Below are 9,394 nucleotides of genomic sequence, written 5' to 3' on the forward strand. Positions count from 1 at the left end.
AAAACAAAGCCCTAAATATGTGAGATCACTTGCATAAGCATAAAAATCATAGATATGCATCATTTTTCATCACTATTCCATTTTGGGTCACTTTCCATGCAATTCTGCGACGATGTTCGTCGTTAGTTACTATTTTTGGCAGTTTTTGTCCGCATTGATCTTTGTAGGTGAGATGGATGTGCCACCATGAAACACTTGGAATTGGTACATCATAAAGCCAAAATAGGCATCTTATTAAGTGTAAAAACACATATGGTACCACATATAGGGCCATGACTCCCCAGATAGGTATGTACATGACATCTACCGTAGTAGACGCTACATAATTGTTTTTATTCCCATGCATTGAGAAGTGTCAAAAGTGAGGTGAATGTCTTTATTTCACATTATGTACGTACCACGGCACGACATCCACCCCCTCTACACCTGCACATCCTTCGGTATGTGCCATCTTTATTGCTTCTTTGTTTGCATACACCTCGATTGTAAACATCTAATGAGAGACACAACAAGAACATAGTTCCCACTTGGGTCATATGGAAAGCATACAAAAAAAAATTCATAATAGCATAGCCATATGATAAGCAATGCATGCCCTAAATTGATAGAGGTATAAAATTAGAGGGTAAATCCATCAAGAACATTAAAGCATTTCCCTCTATCGAAGGGCATATAAATGCTCAAACAAAGTCCATAAGAATCATAATGTCTTCTTTGGTCATATGGTAACATCAGAAAGTCCCACAATTGCCACATAGTATGAATTTCTAGTGAATTTGCATTATCCCCTCTAGTATCCAAAATTTCAGCATGCATCCCTGAATCATCAAGCTCCATATTATCCATTACCTCATTTGGTGCCTCATAAGCTACATGCATAACTTCTCTTACATGCATGAAATCATGTAAGACCTCATCCAAGAATATCATAAGATCTACCTCATGCTCATCTTCTTCTTTCTGTAGGTCACTTATCTCATCGTAATTTTGGAAATCCCTATCATAAGGAGCTTGAAATCCCACGAGAGCATCATCTAAAAGAGCCATAAGCTCCATGTTCTCATGTTCTTGTTGTTCCAATTCATGACATGATTGGTATCTTTCAAAACCCTTGTTGTATGTGGCATGAAAACCATCCAAAGCTTCATCCAAAAGATACATAAGATCCTCCTCAATGGGACCCTCTTGAGAGCATATCCCATGCTGCAGTGGATCATCATCACATGTGGTATGCATATAGGCCATATTTCCTTCACACTTTTTCCCTACCATCACACCTTCTTTCAAGTACCTTTGTACTTCAATTTCACAAAAATCAGCATCCTTCACAAAGATAGAAGTCGATTCTTTTTCCATTTCATCATCGTAACCCTTCCACTCATTCGTAGGAATGGGTGGTTGCATATCAACTTGCACCCCCTCCAAACAAGAGCCTCCGACATTGAAATACATCTCATCCACCAATCCACAAGCATATATATCACATCAAAGAGCATTGTCATCACAAAATGTAGTATCTTCATTTGGAGATTTGTGAACTTCTTTGAAGCATGAACCAACTTCCAAATAACAATACGTTATGTCATCCTGTGTCATACAATTTTGCATGTTTACATCTCCTTGGCTACATCCATGCTCTAGCACAAGCTTTACAACATGTTTATCATCCTTTTCTTCACAAGAGGATAATTTTTGCATAATCGATTCACCAAAAGAACGGTAAGCATCACAAAAAGTAATCCATTCCAATGAATCCCCAAGAAAAATTGAGCTCACATAAGCATCTTTTGCAGATTGAGTGCCATCCATAGTATCTTAGACCATAGGTCTATGAGAAAACTCCATAGCATCACACAAGAAATCACAATGCTCATGTTCCAAAACTGAAACACCAAGTTTTTGCATTAAAAGCTTTGAGTATATCCTCATCTTTTGCATGTAACAATGTTTTGTCCTTAAAAAAGCACTCATCTATTATAGCTACCAACTTTTCATGAATTTGATTGCGATCAATTGTATAGCATGGTACATGTATCAATTTGCTACTTCAACATTCTACACAACATCTACATTTGTAGAAGCAATGCGCTCCATTGTAAACAGGCCGGATCGGTGTGGATTGTTGTCGATTGTGCAAGTTTTGAAGGTGAACTCTAGTGGATTGGGGTGCAGTGATTACCTTGGGCTATAGAGCGGCAAATTTTTTGGGTTCTGGGTGTGTTCCCCTCTCCCCCCATCCAACCTTAATATATCGTTTCAATTCTCTCATGGCTTCATCAAAGAATTAGGACTATTCTAGCGCGACATGGGAGATGCCTAGTACGACTATTTACACAGGCAGACATTGGTGAATCTCTTTAACGACCAATGCAATACATTCTCAGACAATGATCTATGCCAAGCATCCTTGATACATTGATGAGGATGATAATGCTAATTTAAATTTTTCACTTTATTTCATTTCTATCCTTTGTACCCGAACATTGTATTTTTATTTTTGTACGCAAACATTGTATTAGATCCACCAAGATTGTCTTAGTTTGATCTCATAGGTCATTTTGACCTTTTGAAGACGTTTAATACAACATTAAATTTTTCACTGTATTACAAATTTCTATTCTTTGTACCCAGACATTCTATTTTTATTTTTGTACCTAAACATTGTATTAGATCCACCAAGATTGTATTAGTTTGGTCTCATAGATCATTTTGGCCTTTTGAAGACGTTTAATATAGCATTTCATCTCTCTCTCTCTCTCTCTCTCTCTCTCTCTCTCTCTCTCTCTCTCTCTCTCTCTCTCTCTCTCTCTCTCTCTCTCTCTCTCTCTCTCTCTGAGAAACTACAAACCGTGCATCGCCCCATCTCTGTCATAATAGCTTGGTCATTCACTGCCCGACTTTTTTTGGGTCCCATCCCTCTCTAAAATCATGTTGTAGCTGAGAAATGACAAAGATTTTTTCAATATCTAGCTCATGTTTGCATTGCAAGAAGATACATTAGAGAAAGTGAATAGTTATAAAGCATTTAAACAACACATGGATATGTACAGCCAAATTATGTGGAGCCAAGGCATGTACAACTTCCTTATGCTCTATAAAAGGACCCCACCTCCAATGGGCACAACCCGCCCATCCACGTTAATCTTGTAGGTGACACCGTAATGGCCACACACGTTCAAAACGGGCCTTGGTGTTCAGAACCAGATCCTGGTTAGGGCATGGCAGACACATGGAACCTTGACCGAGAGGATATTAGTGTTAGATTAACAAAAAGATAATTAAATCAATGTCTATTGAAATATTATACTTCTATAATTAAATACCAAACTAGTATCGTGTGTCTTGGTCTTGTTGTGTGACCTCAACGTCTAGGTAGTCTGTGCTGGCGGCTGAGCAGTGGTAGGTGACTCGATATTGTGTTGATCCCACTATTGTTATATGTTGATAATATTTTGTTAATGCATTGTACACATTTGGCCACGATAGTGGACTGCTTGTTAACCTAGGGAAAACCATGGTTATGGTATTTAACACAACACCATAGTGGGTCAGGAGGTCAGCACCTACTTTTACATATGACCAGGAGATAATGAAGTGTACACGTCTACCGCACCTGTCGAAGCTAGGGACTTGCTGAGCACCGTGTGTGAGCCACGGATGGCTGCAAGCACTCAAAAAAGCTAACCTAGCAAGCTCAAAGAGAGCAAGGATTTGTCACACCGCTCTACGCTCGCCTCCGTGAAGGATTCCTCGTTGCAAAGAAGAGGGAGACGATGCCGCTGCGCTCAACCACCTCACCGCCGCAATGCTCAATCGCACTCTCAATTTCTCTCTCTCTCTCTCTCTCTCTCTCTCTCTCTCTCTCTCTCTCTCTCTCTCTCTCTCTCTCAAGCATACACACACACACACACACACACACACACGTGAGCACACGTGAGCACACAATGGAGAAGGAGATGGAGATAGAGCAAGAGCACTCTTCTTTAGTATGCACCCTTTAGAATGAGGGATTTAGGTCACAATGCCCTTTTATATGGGTTTGGTCCATTCACACATGGACACCCACACTGGCCGGTCAAGTAAAAATAATGTCAAATGAGATATGTGGTGCACCTCTCATCGGCGATCAACCAAGCACCTATCCAAGTACATATAGGATCGATAAGCCCGGTCCATGACTCTAAACAAATTGATAATTAGGCGTCCGTCATCGGTTAACATGCCCCCCTTCTTGATGTAGATTTCATCCTAGGAAGCTAGTGAGGTGAAAGCCCATTCGTCGAGGTGGTAGAGCATCTGGGACATAATGTATGCAAAGCAAAGTGAGAGTATGCAAGTTGAATTATATGGAAATAAAGCATGAGGGGAATGTAAAGTACATGTGGAAATGAATAAATGCAAAGAATTATGAAATGCTACGCTACCATTAAGGAAAAATAAATTGCACTTTGATGAAATTAATCAATCAAGAGTTGTGGGCTTATGGATGAGTCTATCGATTAGCTAGCTATAACTAGGTTAAAACAACTACTCTAGTACTAGCTAAGTTAGGAAGATTATCTAAATGCAAGATTCCCTAGCTGTGCCTTTCAACTTTGATTAGCCAACTAACTGTCACAAGTCCAAACAAAAGCTTGAATTTTTCACTTTAAGCTTAATGGAAGTGTTTTTCATGTCCTTTTTCTTCTTTTTTTCCCTTTTTCTCTTCATTTTTCTTTCTTTCACTTCAGTTCAGAATTGTTCGACATATAGATTTGGTTAGGTCTCTAAAACATAAGGGTTGTTTTCTTGTGCTGCTTGATGTAATATGGTGAATTTGAGCTAATCCGATAGGGTGCACTCTTGTTGCTAGTCATTCTTGCTCTTTTAGTGTTTTTGTTTTTCCTTTTTTCTTTTTCTTTTTTTTCTTTTTTGTTAGTATAAGTATAAGGCTATGTATATACAATCCCTCAATTGGAGAGTTGAGATGTCAGGGAAGGAAAATTAAGAGGATAGAAATTTAAAATATTGATGCGAGTGAGGACTCGCCCCTTCCTCGGGTAGATCATACTCTTTGAAAAGTTGTCGTCACCCTTTGAAACCAATTGTTCCAGTTCGTGATGGGATGTGACTTAGGCCAATAGGTTCTCACTACCCCAAGTGCCACATTGAGGCTCTCCCATGAACATGCCTGAAATGTTTTAGTAGTCAGTGGTTCTATAGGTGTTGTCATGGAGTTTTCCATGTTTTCTCTACAATTCACAATGGTATGGGGAGGATGCATAGGAGCTTCTTCACAGCGGTAAGAATTAGATGAGGAACTAGAAGCTTCCTGGGACTCTTCCCTTCCTGACTTGAATGGAATTGATTGAAATTGCTTAGGTTTCCAAACTACTCTGGAACAAGGGTAGGGTGTTTTGGAATCTTCCCTTTTCCACAACCTCAACTGAAATTGGGGTTGCAGAATCGAATTTTTGTGGTGTGGCAGGTGAGATAAAGGAAGATACCTTACATTTAGGGACCCAAATTTGATCATTCCTATCATAGTAACCTTGGGCATGTAAACAAGATTTTACGAATCCAACGTGATGTGGTCTTAACTTTCTTAGATCGTACTGTTGATTTTCTACAAGAATGTTTTCTTGAATTAGGTGAAAGAGTTGAAGAGTTGGAAGTGAGACCTTTAGGACCCATTGATATGCACTCTTAGGCAACTCAGATTGAGTCCTTGGAGTATCACTGCTTGTTGCAACTATGGGAATCAATACGTTAGGTTTTTGGGAAGCCAATGAGGATGACTTAACAACTTTGGTTTGTGAATGTTGGTTATCTTGCAATTTTATCGGAGTCGATAACATAGGTGATTTTTCTTGAGTGGTAGGCAGAAGATCCGGTTTCTGCATTGTCAAATTCCCAGTCCCATGGTCAATAGTGCATTTGGTTGCCAACATCCACTTGCATCCTAGGTTTATGTTTCCTTCCATAGTTCTAGCAGGCATGGCCAAAAAGCTTTGGCCTACACTCCCATTTTCATAGACAACATGTGTTTGAAGGACTCCCAAAATAGTGGTTTCTTCTTATTAATGCCGTTGACTTGCATGGTACTCGGAGATGGGGGTGGTTTTCCTACGTGGCACCACACTCCATATGATAGCAAATTATTTGAGCTCTTGTAATTAACAAGGCATTATACAACACTTTTCCATAGGGGCTTTTTAGTTCAATCGGGTATCGTAGGGGTGGCTCAAATTCTAATGAATCATCATCAGTTTCCTCAAAAAACAATTGCATGATCCCAAATTAACCTCTTGTTGGCATCTACAACGTTGTTGTCTTTCTCGAGCCTCAGCTTGGCTTATATCTTTTGAAGCTCTGCTTGTTTCTTGGCTTCCTTCTTTTGAAGGATGGTTGCAATTTTTCTTGGCTCAGAGGATCATAATACATTTTGAATTTACTCCCATTAAGAAATCCCATGGTTTCAACTTCATCTAGAGTCTCCACATGAATGGCACCTTGCGAGGTAATTTCACAGGCTCGATACGATCCCTTACCAGAGTATTTCAATTTCTTCTTTTCATTATGTACACCATACATAAGAACTTTGTCTCCCACTTTTATATCTTTGTCTTTTAAATGGCGAACAAATCGTTTTTTCTTCTATCTTTCTCCACTAGGGCATTGTACATAGCCAATTGCCTTTCTTCTTCTAGACGCTCAAGAATATACAATTGCTTGACCAAAAGATTAATGTCCCAGCCTTCTTGACTAGCAACACAAAGACTAGGGATGACAAATTCCCAGGGCATCATTACTTATTGGCTATATACCATTTTACATGGTGTACAATTGATGGATACTGTATACGCAGTTCTATAGGCCCATAAAGCTGACGTAAGCTTTAGATCCTACTTAGTGCAATGTGAGTCAATGGTCTTGGTCAAAATAGAGTTGATACTTTTGTTTGTACTCTCGTCTTGGCCATTTTCTTGGGGGTAATAAGGTGTAGACTTGTGGTGGGATATCATGAAGTTCATTGTGAGCTCTTTGATCATGTCATTTATGAAATGAGTGCCATTGTCACTTACAAGCTCAAAGGGGCACTTAAAGCGTTTAATAATGTTCTCAAGAGGAACTTAGTTGTTGTCTTTGTGTCAGCCTTGCGTGTAGCCCTAGCTTTAGCCTATTTGGTTACATAAACCATGGCCACTATAATGTATCGTGATTGCATGTTACGTGCAGCCGGACTGATTGGACCTACAAAGTCTAAGCCCCACTTTTCAAATGGTTGAGTTATTTTGATGGGATGCAAGGGCATCTTATCCTTCTGGTGTGGTTTCTTGTACGATTGGCATTCATCACACCCTTTCACAAAAAGGGATGCATCCTTAAACAAAGTGGGCCACCAACAGCCTGATTGCAATTGATGGATATTTTTATGGGCCTGAGCCATGGAGCAGATCCAGACAAGAAAAACCAAGCAAAGACTAAACATACTCAAACCCCCAACCCAATCCCACCAAGAAGGAACTATGGCTAGAGATGTGCTACTAAAATTCGTTGTAACGTGCAATGCAGTCTCAGTGTCAGATCTCACACAAAGTGATCACTTTATCATTCAAGAAGAGCACGAGACAGTGTGAGAGATTATTCTGAAATTATGAATATTGAAAATATTATTTTTACAAAAACTTATCTTTTGTCTTCCAAAACTTTTATCAAGGCAGTTTGGTAGGCTCCAAACTTTGAATGATAGCGACTTTAGGCTTACACCCAATAGGGCAGCACATAGATTTGGCTTACACCCTATAAGGCATTGCACTTGCAATTGGCTAGTAGCTCCAAATACTTGCTCTCTCTCACACAGTAAATTCTCTCTCTCTCTCTCTCTCTCTCTCTCTCTCTCTCTCTCTCTCTCTCTCTCTCTCTATCTGCAACATCTCAAGGGAATGCCCACATTCTCTCTCTTTCGGCCTTCCTTGGCTATGCGCACCCAAACGACAAGAGATAATCTCTCTCTGTCAAATTCTAAGGGAATAGGCTACTCTATTCTCTCCCTCTCTCTTTTGATTCCCTGTAGAGAGCGAGCGCCAAGGCTCTCTCAATTCTCTCGCTTAACCAAATCCATGGAGAGATCTCCCTCTCTCATACCCATCGCCTTCTTAGCCTACATAGAGGCTTTATTTCTCAACTATAGTCCTCACTCTCGAGACTATCTTTGTTTTCCAATCATACAAAAAGACTCTCTCTATCAAATTCTGAGGGCATAGGCTACTCTATTCTCCCCCTCTCTCTTTCGATTCCCTGTAGAGAGCAAGCACCAAGGCCCTCTCAATTCTCTCGCTTAACCAAATCCATGAATAGATCTCCCTCTCTCATACCCGTCACCTTCTCAGCCTACATAGAGGCTTTCTTTCTCAACTATAGCCCTCACTCTCGCGACTATCTTTATTTTCCAATCATACAAAAAGACTCTCTCTCTCTCTCTCTCTCTCTCTCTCTCTCTCTCTCTCTCTCTCTCTCTCTCTCTCTCTCTCTCTCTCTCTCCTCCTTGATTCCCAAGGCACGGTCCTCTTCTCTCTCTTTGTTTACTTTGCAAGGAGAATTCCTCTCTCTCGTCCCTTTTTTAACACCCTTGGGGAGATTCCCTCTCTCTCCTCGTTTTTCCTATGAGAAGCCTCCCTTGGAGGGTTAATTAAAGAGCAAAAACCTTCTTTTAAAAAAATAAGAACTCCCCCTCCTTCTCTGTTGTTCTATAGCATGGATAGAACCCTTCCTCTCTCCTCTCCTCCTTTACAACAGAAAGAGACACTCTCTCTCTCCTTCATTAGCCACCGAGGGCCATCTCACTTTCTCTTTCACTCGCGGTGTCAGGAATTTTTTGGAGTAAGAGATTGTGCATATGTACATATCCATGCATGGTGCATCAAATAAAGAATTGCCAATTTTTCAGAGCCAGGTGGTTACGTGGGGCCCACGTGTGTACAGGTAGGACAGGGTGTACATAGTGCAACGATTTTCACTATTACCAGTACCACTGTGTTTTTTCTACAATAAGGAGGAGTTGGTAGCACATAAAACTTCTCGAGGAAGCTATCCGCGGGCCGACGACATGAGGTAAGCAGGTGCGTCAGATGGCATCTAGTGGCGTAGGAGGCCGAATGGGGTCAATACTTGCACGTGGATGAGTACGGACACAACGTGGGTGTGTTCTTGTGCTAATTATGTAAAAAGGTTATCATGAGGACCATATTCTGGGGCCACTTCACGTGGTGGCGAGACGCATTATTGGAAAAAATCAAGTGCCAGGTGTGCGTATGGATGCAACAGGGTGACAACTATGCACTGCGAGGTAAGTTTTTGGTCTGTTCGGGGTCCGTTTGAAGTCATCTAAAAAGCCAAGGGTGCCCAACTAATA

At 40.6% G+C, this 9,394-nt stretch overlaps 1 pseudogene; it reads right to left on the bottom strand.

Moving 5' to 3' along the window:
• Positions 1-618: 618 nt before the first annotated feature.
• On the bottom strand, positions 619-1,608 carry LOC147429180 (uncharacterized; annotated as a pseudogene).
• Positions 1,609-9,394: the final 7,786 nt, after the last annotated feature.

This window comes from Adiantum capillus-veneris, chromosome 22, assembly GCF_014529385.1.
Source record: "Adiantum capillus-veneris isolate H3 chromosome 22, ASM1452938v2, whole genome shotgun sequence".
Classification (NCBI taxonomy): domain Eukaryota; kingdom Viridiplantae; phylum Streptophyta; class Polypodiopsida; order Polypodiales; family Pteridaceae; genus Adiantum; species Adiantum capillus-veneris.